This window comes from Pinus tabuliformis, chromosome 3_2 (genome assembly GCF_031772625.1).
Source record: "Pinus tabuliformis cultivar Carrire ecotype Pingquan chromosome 3_2, CPIR1, whole genome shotgun sequence".
Lineage (NCBI taxonomy): Eukaryota > Viridiplantae > Streptophyta > Pinopsida > Pinales > Pinaceae > Pinus > Pinus tabuliformis.
The window spans coordinates 262,509,644-262,527,231 of record NC_142302.1 but is presented as its reverse complement, the minus strand read 5'-3'; the positions used below and the strand labels follow the sequence as shown (position 1 = coordinate 262,527,231).

The following is a 17,588-nucleotide window of genomic DNA, read 5'->3' as shown; positions in this document are numbered from 1 at the left end:
GGGTGGAATCCCACAAAATCTACCCTTTGACTGCCACCTTGCACCTGCCTGCATGAATTTTGGAGTTGTTAGATCGACCTACTTTTCTTCTCCCTTCTTGGATGCTCTCTGACTACCATTTGTACTGGTGACCACCTGCTGCTAAGCTTATCTACTATAGAGGTCTACACTGCTTGAATGCAACCACATGCCTTTTCAATACCATTACCATGCTCTTAGCATATAATGATGACACAAATCTTTACATGACATTGCCTTGATGTTTTCTTCTGGAGGCTCAGCACAGATTCCAAATCTGCAGATGAGACATGACCTGGTTGTCGACCCTCAGCTTGCTCAAACTCTTCTATAATTTTTAGAGCACAATAGAGCTTAGTTGTCTTTCTAGGAAGACTGCTCCAGCGAACTAACACAGACTCCTCTAAGCTTGGAAAGAAAATTTGAGAAGCAACAACGTCTTCCTGTTTTCCTAAGTGTATATGTGGTTTTACAATTCAACAAATATTTCTCCACAACTACCTCTACAATCTACTGAATAAAATGCAATTATTTGTGGCCTTTTGTGGCACGTCTCATTAACCTACTTTTTCACAATAACTGAGGTGCGCCCAAGAACAACAGCATCAAAATTGTCGAGAAAATTAGCAGATAGATCTTTCACACTGCCTTTTTTCAACAGAGACATGGACCATAGAATTGAAATCTCTTAATGATTCCTGGCAAACTTTAGCAATCGATTTTCCCTTATGATTGGATACCTTAGCAAGAATAAAAAAAAATTGCTGATGAAGTTTTTGCTGTAACTGGACTATCATCCATCAACGTCAAATTACCAATACCTGCCAAAACTATTTTCTTGCATAGCTTTGCAACCATTCCAGTCATTCCAATAACCAAAACACGAGATTTGCTTAATCTACTTTGTGCATCAACACCCCAGACACGGATTTGACGATCATAGACAGCAGTTTCCTGGTCATTCAATACCTCTCCATCCATGTTGAAGGCAACAACCGGTTATCGTATTTTAACCCCAATCAACAAATGTAGCAACGTCGATTTCCTCGTGTCCCAAGGAATCTGGTTGTCTTTTTGGTCAGGTAAGGGCCTTCTGCTCAATGATGGGCACCTGCAGAACTTTGTTTTTTTAGAATGGCCCTACGCACAACGCTTGGCTCTAAGTGCAGCGCCACACTTCCAGAAGCACAATGCCACAGAGCTACGCGCAGCGCTACCTCCTTCGGTTAGCTTGACTCGATTTTTTGTGTGTTATGGATGCAGGGAAACTGAGTTGGGCCTTCGGCTCTCATCCTTGGATTCCATCTCCTTCTTTGGCTTCGGCTTTAGTTTTATCAGCCTTTGCAACTAAAATTTCCTTCTCAAGTCTCTCTTCCAAAGAGTCTTCCAGTATCCCCCAATGAATCTTTTCCTTTTTAATTTATCTGTTCAATAGCCTCTTGACTATTTCCTGTTAATGTTATGACTTCTCCTTCACTCGAATATGGACCACATGGTTGTCCAGGAGAGACTTGGAAATTTATCCTTTCATTGATGATTCCAAGCATGATTTTACACTCTTAAACAAATATTGTAGCAGAAGCTCATTGGGGTACTGACACATCTTGATGTTGACTTCTACTCAAAGACCTTCCATTGATGTAAGTGTAAGCATTGGTTGGACCAAGCTGCGTAGGTATCTTCCCCAAAATTACCCTATTCTTCTCTGTGCCATGTTCATGCACTCCAACATATTTTATTCGATCACCTTTCTTAAAAGCACATTTTGATTGTTGCGATGACTCTGTATCGTCATTTTGTTTTGAAGAACATTTTTCATCTTCACAATCCTCACCTGAAACTCTCTTTTCAAAACCTTCCAATCCATAAGGAGCAAGTTTCCTCAGAGCTGTGGCAACAGATTTTGGATCCTTGTCATCTACATCGCTACCATCTTCTTTCGCTTCACTGCTTGCCCAGTCTTCTTCATTGCTTGCATCATTCTCATCATCTACCTCTGACTCTGATGAACATTCTTCCCCAGTTTCACCAGTTTCATTTTCATCATTAGTCTTAGCTTCTGATGCACCTTCTTCACCAAAATCATGGGGCGCAAGGACACTACTGTCAAGAATTAACAATGGCACTTGTAAATGATGTGCAAGGGCCTTCACTAATCTCTCTCGATATAGCTCTGTTCCTAGTATGCTCTGTAATAGGATCCTGCAGCTTGAAGAACTCAAACATGAACCATAATGAGCAGCAAATTTGTGACGTTTCAAATGGGCCATTGCACATTCCTTTAAAGTATCTTTAATATGTCCCTCCAAGAAGTAGGGAAACATTTCCCATGACACATTGATATTCTGCCAGGGCACCAATCTGCGCAAAATTTCCTTCCGAAACCTTGACTTCTTGGATAGAAAGGGTGACTCTCATTTCTTGGTTTGAAAAAAAAAGTCTCTCATTCTGAAGCCATTCCTGCTGATCTTGTTCCCCCAAACGAGCATGATCATTTGATCCAGGACTAGTCAATTCATATTTCTCGATTTGTGTTTTGCCAACAGAATCAGCAGTAACCTCTCTCTTATTTTTATCTGGTTCCCCGCCATTGTTTACAGGAACATGTTTCTCCTCATTGCTATTTCGGCCATTTCCTTTTGAACTAAAGTGTCTAACAAGATGTCGATTGTGGGTGTGTCTTTGAATCTCTTGAAATGAAATAAACCTAGGCTTCAACCCACAATCAAATAATTTACTTAAGAAATAGGTTCCACACGGACCACTGGAGAATGTATTTCTTCCAAAGCTAAAACTTGGATTGACAGAAGTCAATGAGCCATCTTCCTTTGAAGCCAGGGAAAGTTCTGTATCCTGATTGGGGGTATCTAACCCTGTCTGGCTATTGCATCTTGGGAACAGAAATTTTGGAGCTCCTTCATGTCTACATCATGCCTTGCTTTCTCTTTTGCATCTATTACGCCTACAAATTCCTCTCTTTCCTTGGTTGCTTCCACTTTATTTAGCTCTTCCATTCTCTGAATGTGCAATCTCTCTGGCATTTTGTGCACTGACTGTTTCTTCACATGCTTGGCTGTACATCTCACGAAGCCGTTTCAGTTCAAACTCCAACTTTTCTAGCTTATTTTCAAGCTGTGACTTTATAGACGTGTTTGGCAGTGAGGATGTGCCTGAATAATTATCAAATGATGGATATTGCTCATCACTGTCCCCATTAGTCATCTTGTTTCCCATTTTACTCTCAATAGTTTCAAAATCAAGAAGCGTGGTTGATTTCCCAACTAGAGGTTCTGCCTCTTTTTGAAAATTGCAAGTCCTCGAGATAATTTCATTGTTGGCCCTGCTTGACTCTAAAGAAGCAGCTGATTTCACTTAAGAGAGTTTTCCTTTTGATATAACATATATAGTACAAAAACTTGGAACAATATTTTCCACCCTTACTGGTACATTTAGGGACCATGACCCTCCTATAAAACAATCTATTTGACAAATATTATAAACTCAGGGAACGATCATGAAGATAATGTTAGGACGAATGTTAAGACGAATGAAGATAGCTTGGCTCACAAATGTTGGCTCAAAAATATCCATGTCTTCCTCACAGCCATGCGCTCTGCAAAGTGATTACTTGCAGAAAGGACCCCAATGAAAAGATCTATTGGACCCTCTGGCAAAGGAGGAGCTTTTCATTTATTTGACATGTCAAGTATTCTTTGAGTTGAAAATCTTGGAAGAGATGTAAGTAAGGATGACAGCAAACACTGAATGAACATCTATAAATCTTCAAGTAATTCCTCTCTAGGACCATGAGACCAACAGTTGTAAACTTTTCACCAGCAATATCCCTATCAACAATGTACAGTGCCCTCTGCACAGGATATCTCTTTCAATCAAAGCAGAGAAACAAGCTCGCCATATGTTGAGATGAGAATTAGCAGCATGGTAATAGACCTTCAAATGATATGTTCTCTCCTTCTCTATCACAGTCTAGCCACTGACATCTCCTAGCTTCCTCTGGATCATTCAATACCTGAACTACTACACAGGAGGCCTTTGAGTCAACCATTCATTCAGTCATATCTTTTGATCCGGGAGTCGGTTTTGGGAGTGTGATATACCATTGGAAATCTCTTTCCAAGCTGCTTCCGATGGACACACTAATGACATGTTTTTCCCTAAAGATCATGTGCAAAACATCTAACAAAACCAAACATAGTAAGATCTCATGTTGATCCCTGGTGATAGGCTGCGAAGACTGGAACTAACAGTACTTAATATCGATATTCTTGGAGCGATCATGAAATATGAGATTCTCTGAAAAACAAATCCCACTCTAGTTGTCACATAGGATCATGGTGGTATCCAATGCAAATCCAAATAGCTCACTGAAGAGATTTCACAACTAGACTACTCACAGGAGGCCATGCTAGTAGCAATATACTCTACCTCGGTGGTGCTCAAAGCCACCGACTTTTGCTTCCTGCTCATCCAGTATATTGAAGCAAATCCCAAGGAGAAACAGAACCCAGAAGTTCTCTTACGATCCACCACAGTGCCTGCCTAATCAGCATCAGTGTATACAAGTAGTCTCACATCTCCGACACTGTATCTTAACCCATATGTAATTGTGCCATGAAGATATCTTAACATATTCTTGGCACCAATCCAATGTATGTGGTGAGGTTCAACCATATGTTGACTCAACGTGTTGGCTACAAAGAATATATCTGGATGGGAGTTCAATAAGAACATTAATGCTTTGACGAGTTGACGATACTCGGTAGCATTTCGTAAAACAGGTCCAGCAACGCTACCGCTTAACTTCTTAAAGTCAAGCTCCATTAGGGTAGTTACAAGCTTGCAGTCCACCATACCGAATCTTTTCAATATTCTCACCACATATTTTCCTTGAGATAGGAAAATTTCCCTTTGCTTCTGCCAGACTTCAAGTCCTAGGAAATAATTCATCAGTCCTAGGTCCTTCATTTCAAATTTAGAAACCAACTCCCTCTTACATTTGTGAATGAGAGGGTCTACACCTGTTAGGAAGAGGTCATCCACATAGAACACCAGTATGAGAGGTTTTTCATCTTCAACCTTAAAGTATAGGTTAGGGTTGGCTTCACTCCTAATGAATCCCACCGTCATCAAGTAGATGTCGATCCTCTCATACCATGCTCAGGGTGCTTGCTTCAGCCCATATAGAGCCTTCTTCAACCTACATACATGATATTTTCGATCATAAATCTCAAATCCTTCGAGTTGCTCTACGTAGACCTCTTCTTTGATTGAACCTGTTATCACCAAAATAGGACCCTGATAGGTTGCTGATCAGACTATCTCAGTGTAACTATTTCAAACCAATATTTTAGCTAAGGCTTAGCCTCCTTAGCCTAAGAGGGCTCTTTCAAAGGGTTAATGATATTGATTAAAGATGTGTATATATGGCTAACTCTATGGTTTGTGATTTTATATGTTTATAGGTTGAAATATGAAGGCTGGCTACCATTGGGCTATGGAGTCAAATTATGTTTTAGTACCACAGCAATATTAGCTTAACATGAAATTCAGGGCATAGAGAGTTTTTATACATAAAAAAAACAAAGATACAAAGCAAGGAAACACAGTTTATAAATACATGAAGGAAGTTAGAGCATCATTGATGAGTTCTAAGTAACATGCATTCATACAATTGCAAGTAAGTGAAAGAGGAAAGGCATGAGACAATAGGACATTAAAAACTCTCTTTGAATCCTGAGTAGTGAATCCAAAACATTATACCTAGCATGGAACTCAAGGCATTATAGAGCTCAGGCGCAAACATGCAAATATAAAACAGTGAAACACAGTTAGTTTATCTATGAAGGAAGTCAGAGCATCATTGATGAGTTCTCAGTATCATAAGTAAACACCACTACAATGTAAGTATTGGAAGATTCCATGAAAACAAGAACATACAAGAACTCTTCATGAATCTTGAGTTTTCTAAGTAGAAACTCTGCATTAGGTTAAAAATATACACAGTCTGCACATAGAGCAGCTGTTGAGCCAAAATGTCTCCAACCCCTTGCTAATTTGACCTCTTGCTTTATATATAGCATTTACAACATGGATTCCCTCATCCCTCATCAAGAGAATTTGAATTTTCTATGAGTGACACCTATTCTAACCATAAAACAAACCTTTAAATGCATTTGACAGTTAACTAACAGTCCTAGAGTCCTAATACAATTAGGAGTACAACTCCTTGTTATGACTAAACCACCTTACCTAAACATTGAATGCATTCTTTGATAGCTACAACCTAATTAGGTCGAATTTGATGAAGCCTTCCACGTTGTCACCTTACTGCTAATGATAAGCCCTAGAAATTAGGGAACATGTTTCCCTGCTTTTAGGTTTAGGATCTTTGAAAATTAGCACATGGGACAGAGCCTTTATATTCTCATCCATTACATATTTTACGAAATTGAAGGAGGTTTTTGTATTCCATGCTTTCTAGAACAAAAACCTCTCTTGGTTTTTTAAAACACTTCTCCATCTGTCCAGAATCTATCCTTGAAAAACACATGTAAAACAGAAAAAATTTGTTCTCTGAAATTAGGGTTTCAAAGAAAGCTTAGTATCTCCGAACTGATAACACTTATGAAGAAAGTAAGATAATTTATTATAATAGGAGAGTTGATGAATAGAAACCTCCTTCAGAATTCCAAAATACCTTTTCCTGTGACCAAAAACTAATCTTGAAAAAGACTACTAAAACCAAAAGACAAAGCTTGGCTTTCAGCAGTTTCGTAGTGCAAGTTTAACCATATAAGTCTCCCACCTCATAACTAATTTGAAGAAAATGAAAGAGTTTTTTGTAGTTCAGTATGTTAGGAAGAAAACGATCTTTTAGTTTTCAAAATTGAGTTCTCAGCTGCTTAGGAACCCTTCTGGAAGTTGACTAGTAAAAGTAGAAAACATAGTCTTTTATGCTGAAACAGGCTATTTCAGTGGTTTCGTAGTGCGCTATGAAAACTCGTAGTTCAGAATCCACAATTTCGTAGCTAATTTCAAAAATTTTCAAAATGATGTGATATATGACCTCTAAACACATGGTGAGGCTTCTAGGACATGGAATGAGGCTATCAAACTTCATTTGGAAAAGAGAATGACACTATTGAGATGAGATGACTAAAAACCTATTATAAGACTATGACTAGAAACAAGGAAAACTTTCCAAAGTTTAGAAACAAAAATTTTAGGGTGATAAAAATGGCTCCACTAGGGATAGTGTGCCCTTGTGGTACACTAAGAACCTGCAGCTACAGTGTTGCTATCCATCCTCTAGAATAAAACTCTGAACTTCTGCCCAATTTGCTCCTCAAGCCTTTAATGATTTTTGTAAGAAGAATTCAAACTGCACCTACTGAAATAGATGCTCAGTCAACCTACCCTGAGCTTATTTTCACATTCCTACCTACCCTATCAATTGCAACCTCCATTTGTATCTCAAGGAACATGAAACTTCCAATGAAGCCAGTCATTAATCTAATCTGACACTTGAATCTCTTGGCTGTTCTTGAAGCAAAAATAAACGTGATATTGAAATAACCGAGTCAGCATGAGATGTAACTGATCTTCAAGATAAAAATATAACTGGAAATCTGAACAACAAATCTTTTCCATGTAATCAACTATAGGTTCAAAAAAGACATGATTAGTTTGATGATTCTCATAACATTTTATATCTTTAGACAAATGATTCTTATCCACAAAAAATTCCTTTGATATGCTATCCAACTGCCTTTCTGCATGATTCCCATAGATAATATAATTTTCCTCACTATTATGATCATTTTTTGAAGTGATCTACTGCAAGGAATTACATAAATGATCAAAGTTTTCCTTTGCCTGAGGGTTATAAAAAATTTCTTCCAGTATTTCTTCTTGGTGTTTGCAATTATTTTCATCTTCATTATGATCCGAAGACTGACAAGTCTGCTACATCTCTACATCAATCTCGGAGGATGTAATATAATTTTCATAAGTAAACCCCTACTGATTTTCATGCTGCATTTCATGGGATGTTATCCTTTCTTCTTGGTGTTGAAATGTACTGTTATGAAGAGCCTCTAAAATTTCTTCATCCATGAATTCATCATCATCATAGCAATCCTCCAAATATTGAATAAAACTTGTAGAATGTTTATAGCAATCTTTGACCAGCAATAATGAGGGATGACACTCTTTATACATGTCATAGAATACATCATGGAAATCATAAAGAGAATATAATGAACCATTTTCCAAGCTTTTATACCAAGACCATGCTTTTCCTTCTAAAGTGGTGATAAACATCTTCATGAGACAATCTTCAGGAAACTAAACCTTAAGACTGCGTACATGCATATGGAACCTAACCAAATGAAGAGCAGCATTGTCTTTCTTTTCATCTTTGAATATTGGAAGATCATCTAACCAATCAACCTTTGGAATATGATTTGGAAAACCAGGGATATGAGACCAATTCATAGGGGCATACCTGGTATTCATTCTTGCAATGGAACTCATCTTGAAACTTCATCAAGCTACTGATCTTCTAGCAATGGAGTCACCTTCCAATTTTTTATTTGATGTGTGGAGTTACCAAGGTAGATTGCAGCCTCGAAAAACTTTCTGAGCTCCTGCTACCTTCAGAAGTTCAGCTTTCTTGATTTCGGGAATGAATAATCTTTAGACTCCTAGTAGACGCACCAAAATGTTATCACCAAAATAGGACCCTGATAGGCTGCTGATCAGACTATCTTAGTGTAACTATTTCAAACCAATCTTTTAGCTAAGGCTTAGCCTCCTCAGCCTGAGAGGGCTCTCTCAAGGGGTTAATGATATTGATTAAAGATATGGATAGATGGCTAACTCTATGGTTTGTGATTTATGAAAGATGAAGGTTGGCTACCATTGGGCTATGGAGTCAAAGTATGTTTCAGTACCACAACAAGATCATCTTAACATGAAAGTCAGGGCATAGAGAGTTTTTATACATCAGAAAAACAAAGATACAATGCAAGGAAACACAATTTATAAATACATGAAGGAAGTTAGAGCATCTTTGATGAGTTCTAAGTAACATGTATTCGTACCACTGCAAGTAAGTGAAAGAGGAAAGCCATGAGAAAATAGGACATAAAAATCTCTCTTTGAATCCTGAGTAGTGAAGCCAAAACATTCTACCTATCATGGATGTCAAGGCATTATAGAGTTCAGGTGCAAAAATGCAAATATAAAACAGTAAAACACAGTTAGTTTATCTATGAAGGAAGTCAGAGCATCATTGATGAGTTATGAGTATCATAATTAGACACCACTGGAATCTAAGTATTGGAAGATGCCATAAAAACAAGAACATACAAGAATACTTCATGAATCTTGAGTTGTCTAAGTAGAAACTTTGCATTAGGTTAAAGATATACACAGTCTGCACATAGAGCAGCAACTGAGCCAAAAAGTCTCCAACCCTTTGCTAATTCGACCTCTTTCTTTATATATAGCATTTAAAACATGGATTCCCTCATCCCTTATCAAGAGAATTCGAATTTTATGTGAGTGACACCTATTCTAACCATAAAACAAACCTTTAAATGCATTTGACAGCTAACTAACATTCCTAGAGTCCTAATACAATTTGGAGTACAACTCCTTGTTATGACTAAACCACCTTAACTAAAAATTGAATGAATTATTTGATAGTTGCAACCTCATGAGGTCGAATTTGATGAAGCCTCCCACGTTGTCACCTTACTGCTGATGATAAACCCTAGAAATTAGGGAACATGTTTCCTTGTTTCTAGGTTTAGGATGTTTGAAAATTAGCACATGGGACAAAGCCTTTATATTATCATCCATGACATATTTTACTAAACTGAAGGAGGTGTTTGTAGTCCATGTTATCTAGAAAAAAAACCTCTCTTGGTTTTTTAAAGCACTTCTCCAGCTATCCAAAATCTGTCCTTGAAAAACACATGTAAAACAAGAAACATTTGTTCTCTGAAATTAGGGTTTCAAAGAAAGCTTAGTATCTCCCAACTGATAACACTTGTGAAGAAAGTGAAATACTTTATTGTAGCTGGAGAGTTGATGAAGAGAAACCTCATTCAAAATTCCAAAATACCTTTTCCTATTACCAGAAACTGATCTTGAAAAATACTGCTAAAACTAGAAGACAAAGCTTGTCTTTCAGCAGTTTCATAGTGCAAGTTTAACTATCAATTTCTCCCACCGCATAACGAATTTGAAGAAACTAAAAGATTTTTTTGTAGTTAAATATGTTAGGAAGAAAAGCCTCTTTTAGTTTTCAAAATTGAGTTCTCAGCTGCTCAGGAACCCTTCTAGAAGTTGATTAGTAAAAGCAGAAAACAGAGTCTTTTGTGTTGAAACAAGTTGTTTCAGTGGTTTCGTAGCGCGCTATGAAAACTCCTAGTTCAGAATCCATGATTTCATAGCTAATTTAAAAAATTTTCAAAAAATGATGTGATATATGACTTCTAAACACCTGGTGAGGCTTCTAGGACATGGAATGAGGCTGTCAAACTTTATTTGGAAAAGAGAATGAAACTATTGAGATGAGATGACTCAAAGCCTATTATAAGACTATGACTAGAAACAAGGCAAACTTTCCAAAGTTTAGAAAGAAAAACTTTAGGGTGATAATAGAACCTTGCAAGAACGTGGTCTTGACATCCATCTGATGTAGGTTCTATCCTTGTGTAGCCATAAGGGCTATGATTGAACAGATGGTGGTATATCTGGCAACAGGTGCAAATATCTTGTCATATTCTATACCTTCCTTCTGGGAGAAGCCACGAGTGACAAAACGAGCCTTATATTTCTTTCGTACTTCCATTTGTTGCATGCTTTAATCTTGTAAAGCCATTTAGAAGTGACAACTGTCTTGTCCTAGGGTCTGGGAACTACTTCCCAAACATCATTCTTCATAATAGACTCATACTCTTCGGTAATAGCATCCTTCCATACTTGATGCTTGACAACATCTGAGAATGATGAAGGCTCATTTTATATGATCGTGCTCATGATGGTCAAGTATCTCTGATACCTGTTGGATTTCTTATTTTCACGGAAGGTTCCTCGGGGTGTAGTGTGTCCTCCAGCATCATCAAGCAGCCCCCTAAGCCAAGAGGGCCTCTTCCTAGAAGAGGAAGGCTCAGGTGGATCAATAGGATCCATGGGTTCTTCCACATTAGGCATTGTTTCATCATCCTTTTCTTTTGGTTCCCTGGTGTCAGCTTCTTGAGAGCTCCTCAAAGTCGGAAGATAGTCCACCTTGCCGAGTGCCATATCTTCGTCAAAGGTGACATCATGACTAATCACGCCTTTCCTTTGACCAGCTACATAGATTCCATAGCCCTTAGTATTTTCTCCATATCCCACAAAGATTCCTTTCTTTCCAAATGAACCCAATTTATTTCTTTTCTCTTTCGGCACATGAAAATATATAAGGCTTCCAAAAATTCTAAAATGAGATATGTTAGGTTTCTTACCGGTGAACATTTCCTTAGGAGTCTTGGAACCCAATCATTGATGAGGGAATTAGTTTTGTAAATATACAACGGTGTTTGCAGCTTCAGCCAATAGAAACTTCGAAAGTCTTTGATCATGGAGCATGGAACAGACAGCTTCCACAATCGTACGGTTCTTACTTTCTGCCACACCATTCTGTTCAAGAGTATATGGTGTAGTAGTCCCCCTCTTGATGCCAGCCTCTTTACAAAAATCAAGGAACTCGTTAGATTCATATTCAGTCCCATTATGAGTGCTTAATATTTTGATCTTCTTTTCGGTTTGATTCTCGATCAAGGCTTTCAAGTGTCGAAACCAAGAGAACACTTCATCCTTCCTTTTCAAGAAGTATATCCAATTCTTGCAAGAATAGTCATCTGTAAAAGTAAGGTAATGTGAATATCCTCCCAAGGATTTCACAGGCATCATACCATATATGTCTAAGTGAAACAATTGTAATATATCGGAGGGCTTGCTTTGGCTTGAGGGGAATGGTACCCTTTTGAGCTTTCCTTCAACACATCTGATGAGCCCCATAAATGGGTAATTATATGGGCTCATTTTGCTTCCTAACATAGTTAAATAAACCATTCTCTTAGCTTATTGAATGTTTTTTTATTATATTTATGCTTATGGAGTGAGTTGAGTTAGTTATGATGCCATGTGGTCTAATCTGTGGTTAATGCAGATTTTTGTTGAATTTTGAAGATAAAGTCAAATATTCAATGGAAAATTGGCAGCAATAATTCAAAGTGGACAAAGGAGAGGATTTATAGGAGGGAATCCCCCTCATTTATTACTCCGCACTTTGAATTCCCCTTCATGTAGCTTAGAGTACAAACAACCAAATTAATGCACTAGGAGGCAGCTGACCAGGTGGAGGATAACTAATGTTTATCTCGAGTTTTGGGAGCCAAGTCTCCCTGATTTTAAGGAAATTATTGGGAGCTTCAGTTGTATAAGTAGAGAGACCTAGGGCCTCACTAGGGTCAGATCTTTGTTGTACTTTTTCTATTGTAAAGCTTTGCTCAACTTAGAGCTTACTTTTGTGGATAGTTTCATGTAATCCTATTATTGTTTTGATAATAAAGATGAGATCCTTTTTGACCTAGCATTGAGTTACCTCAGAGGGCTGAATATTTTTGGTTATGGCCCAATCCAAGTAGCCAAGCTCCTCTTTGTTTGTATTTATATGCTTTGTTTCAGTGTATGAATTAGTTGCTATTAAATGAATTTCTTTCTTGGTTAATAATAGTTTTTTTTTTATGGTTTAGTAGTTTTATTTCATTTGTGTTTTCTATAGCAGGTTAAGAAATTATAGAAAAAAGATTCAAAAGGCTAGAAATAGTACCTTGGCCTCTTTTCCTCCCTTTGGGACTATGAATTGAGGCAAAGACCCTCTTTCTGCCCCAAAAACACAGATTTTCCTTCTCCATAGGATTTCTAGTGTTTGCAAGTGTGTTAGAAGGTTAATGCTTTGCTTTAGATCTCTTCGACCATGCTCATTTATGCATTTGCAATAAGTCTTCTTCCATGCTTTCTTTTCTTGTATCATTTCTCAGCATTCACTTCCATGGATCATAGTTTAGACTAGCTTGATGCAAAATTATGTTTTTTAGATGTACTCATTTCCTTGCTTTCTTGATATTATTGATTGAGTGAAAGTTATTTTGTAGCAGATCTCTCCTCACAGTAGGTTAGCCTACTAGCCATCACATTCTCTCTTTGATCCATGCCCTACAATTCGCCCAAAGTTCACCTCAAATATGCCTTAGTTCTCCACATTTTTACATAGGACTTCTTACTCTCTCCCAATCATCTTTCCCTCTCCTATTAATTCTTGGTTGACCCTAAGCACCCTAACACATCATCCCAACCTTCACCTACCTCTTCCACCCACTCTCACACCCTCAAAAAACTTCAAAACTTCTATCAACATCCTCCTGTAGACCTCCTATAGATCCCCTGTGTCCTCCTGTAGATTTTCATGTAGGCTTTCTTTTCAAGTCCAAGTGTGGGAAAAGCCTCCAGAAGGCCACCAGAGACCTCCTAGGACCCATCCACACTATCCTACATCCCCACAAAGCCCAAAATCGCCCTTCAACACCACCTATTCACTTCCACCTTCACACACAATAAAATACATGCCTGTCAATTTCACATAAAAATCCAAACAGATGTGTTTTGCTCATTTACTTCTAGAAATAGAGTGAGTAGATGTTGTTTACTTCCTTGAGTAGGTAATGGCATTCATTCATGGTTTTCATAGTGCTTTCTACAAAAGAAGGATTAGTTGGTTAAGTATGGTTTGCTAGGTTTACTTTACATTTCAGTCTTTTTCCCTTCTGCAATTAGAGTAGTCTCTGTAGAGTAAGATTTCCTTTCTTTCATCACATATAGAGCTTCTTCTGGAATCCATAGAAGTTGGCTTGAGCTCCTAGTGATCTTGCGCCAGCTGACCAAGTGACAACGTGCAGTAAGAAATAGTACTTGTGCATACATCACCATCACTTCCAAGTTTGTTACGAACTACCTGGTTGATAAGAGTAAAGTAGGCATCCCAGGAGTTGTAGCATTATTGTTGCAATACTGGTGCTCATTACTTTTTGGCACCGTTTCCAGGGAAGCATTAGAGTATTTTTTGATTACTGCTTTCTTCTATTTTCTATCGCAACATTCTGCTAAATAGTTTATTTCAGAAAATGTAGAATAATAATTTCTTTCAGCTTCTGCATTTCCTTGCTTTCCTTTTCAATTCTGCAAATTTCATTTCAGCAAGAGTAGGCTAATCATTTCTTTCAAGTTCTACATTTCCTTTCTTTCCTTTTCAATTCTGCAAATTTCATTTCAGCAAGTTCATTTCAGTTAGTTTCAATTTGTTTTGTTCAATTCATTTCAGTTTTGCAGGTACAATCAGTGTGAAAAAAACAAAAACCAACCAAAAAGATTTCCTTTCATGCCTCGTAGGAATAGAGATAATTCACTAAAATTCTTGCCCAGCACCCCCACTATCTCACATAGCCAACCTTCTCTCTTCTTCAGTGGCAGTGATTAAGAAGAACCTTTAGGTGAACAACCAGAGATATTTGAAGAACCTATAGGGGAAGAAGAAGAAAAAAACATCCCTCCTGAGCCAATGGCTGAAAATAGAAATGCTAGGGGGAATGGAGAGAGAATAGAGGGTACCTTTCCCATTAGGGAGACCAATGGGGACACAAAAATGAAGAATATAAGCCCTTCAGCCATACCTCACTTCCATGGTTTGACTACAGAAGATCCTGACACCTTCTTGTTTGAGTTTGCTGTCATCTGTCAAATTTATGACTATGCAGAAGACCATTAAAAGTTGAAGCTATTCCCTTCTACTCTCAAGGATGCAACATTGCACTGGTTCATGGGGTTACCTGGAAATAGCATCACAACTTGGGCTCAGATGCAGCAGGCCTTTAATGACAAGTATTGAGACTACTGCAGGTCAAAATATACCAAGAAGAAATCTTCTGAATGACCATGGGAAGTGATGAATCCTTGGAAGATTATGAAGAGAGGTTCCAGATCAGCTACAAAAGAGCCAAGTGTACACTTGACCCTGACTCTCTGAAGTTGGTCCTGCTCAGGGGAATTCTGGATGACCTTCTAGACACCCTCCATCTGCTGGCTAGGGGAGACATCTACCAACTATCTTATGAGGACATAAAGATTGTTTTTAGAAACCATTCTAGAGCAGCCAGAAAGAAAGGTAGGGGGAGTCAACCCATAGCCAATACCTCCTCTTCCAATTCATCCATTAAAGGTGAAATTGGAAACATGCTGGAAGACTTCAAAAGTGAGATGTTGTAGACTCTTGCCATGAAAATGGATACCTTGCATATCAAAAGAAAACAAGAGGAAGCAGATAGGGCTTTGGCCATCTTTTGTCCTAGATGCACCAGGAGGCATCCTAGGAACGAATTTTCATTGAACTCTATAGAGGTTTGTTCAGTCTGTGAAGAAGATCATTCTACAGATAAGTGCCCTTCCTTGCCTAGACTTAAAGTTGTATACCAAGGGGTTGAAGGAGCCACTGAACCACTCTATTTCATGAACCAAAGGAGACCGCATGGACCTAGACCATACCAGCAGGGGATGCAAGGGACATCTTATGCATACTACAACCCCAACCAAGTCACTTCCATACCTTCTTTGGGCCCTCCTGCTCATCCTTCTTGGTCCACGCCTCCTCCTTGGTCCTTCCCATCTCAATATCATGCCCAACCAGCCGCTTATTCATTTCAATCCTATGTTCATCCACAACCTCATTGGAATGCATCTCATCAGGGGTGGAGACCCCAGTACAAATCTCCTCCCACTCTTTTGCCTCCACCACCTGCTCAACCACAACCATTACCTTCTGCTCCACCAAGGCAACCCCAAATGCCTTCCCAATCGAACCCGAACCCAAACAACAGACAGGCTCAGTAATTATATAGTGGGGAACCATCATGCCCAACTTATGTTGTAGAGATTCAGGAGATTAACCTGCAATCTGGGAAGGTTCTCCCAGATAGGCAGCCTCCACCCAGGGAGGTTGAGGAAGATAAAGAGGAAAGTGAACCTAAAGCAATCACACCCTTTCCTGAGATACTATCCGGGACAACACAGCCTACCCTAGAAGAAAATGAACTTCTGGGAGAATTGAAATAATTATGTGTGAAGATACCACTTCTCCAAGCCATAAAAGATGTTCCTATCTACAAAAGGTTGATCAAAGAGAAGTTCTTTAGGCATCCAAGAAGGCGCAAAAGAGATGCTCCAACCATCAATGTCATAGAACAATTATCCGACCTGATGTTGGGGTAGGTAATTTGTCCGAAATATCTAGACCATGGAATCGCAATATTTGAGGTCCACATCAATGGCACCATGATTCCACATACCTTGATTGATTTAGGAGTTGCCATTAATGTGATGACAAAGGACACAATGCTCAAACTTAACCTCCAGGGCTCCTTGAGGAAGACCACGATAGTACTGCAGCTAGCAGATTGCTCCACCATGACCCCTGAAAGGATTGTGGAAGATGTGATGGTCTCCATTGATTCTTGGGAGTACCCTGCTGATTTCCTATTTCTCCAGCTGAAGGCAAAGCTCACTGAGTATCGTCTCATCCTAGGAAGACCCTGGTTGGCTACTACCGATGCCTACATCAGCTGTTGAGCTGGGAACATGACCATAAAGAATGGGCATATGTCCAAGCAGTTAATCATATACCCCCTTTCCCAACCCTTGCTAGAACATGATATACCTCTCTGGTTGGAGGAGGAGGATGAGGATGAGGTCTATTCTACACCACTTTGTGCATTAGAAATCGCCATGGGGGGAAAACTGTAAGATGAGGATGATATGATTGAAAATTTGATTCAGAATCCACCCCTCAATGTCTTACCATTAGAGGACATAGTGAGAGAAACCCAAAACAACCCCTCAACTGATCTTTGTGTGGCTGAACTGACCTCTCTTCGTGTTAAGAATATAGAGTTCGGCCCAGAAAGAACCTTGAAAATCAATCCATCCCTATCCATTTCCTAGGAGAAGGAGCTATACAGTTTATTGAGAAAGCATTTAGATGCCTTCGCCTAGAGTTATAAGGAGATGAAGGGAGTGCACCCTTCAGTATGTACTCATCATATATACATTAAGGAAGATTGCAAACTAGTCAGGCAGCCTCACAGGAGGATGAATCCAGCACTTAAAGACATTGTTAAGGAAGAATTGCAAAAATTGCTTGATGCAAGATTCATCTACCCCATCTCTGACAGTGAATGGGCCTCTCCTTTAGTGCTAGTGCCAAAGAAAAATGGCTTCTGTGACGATTATCGGGAATTGAACAAAGCCACTAAAAAGGACCATTTTCCTTTACTGTTCATAGATCAAGTGTTAGATGGTCTGGCAAGGAAAAAGTTTTTCTCCTTCCTAGATGGGTTCAATGGGTACAATCAGATTCAAATCAGCCTGAAAGACCAAGACAAGAC

The 17,588-nt window shown here is 38.8% G+C and overlaps 1 pseudogene; it reads right to left on the bottom strand.

Annotated features, from left to right (window-relative positions):
• Positions 1–215: 215 nt before the first annotated feature.
• On the bottom strand, positions 216–1,013 carry LOC149180667 (SUMO-activating enzyme subunit 1B-1 pseudogene; annotated as a pseudogene).
• Between the last annotated feature and the right edge of the window lie 16,575 nt (positions 1,014–17,588).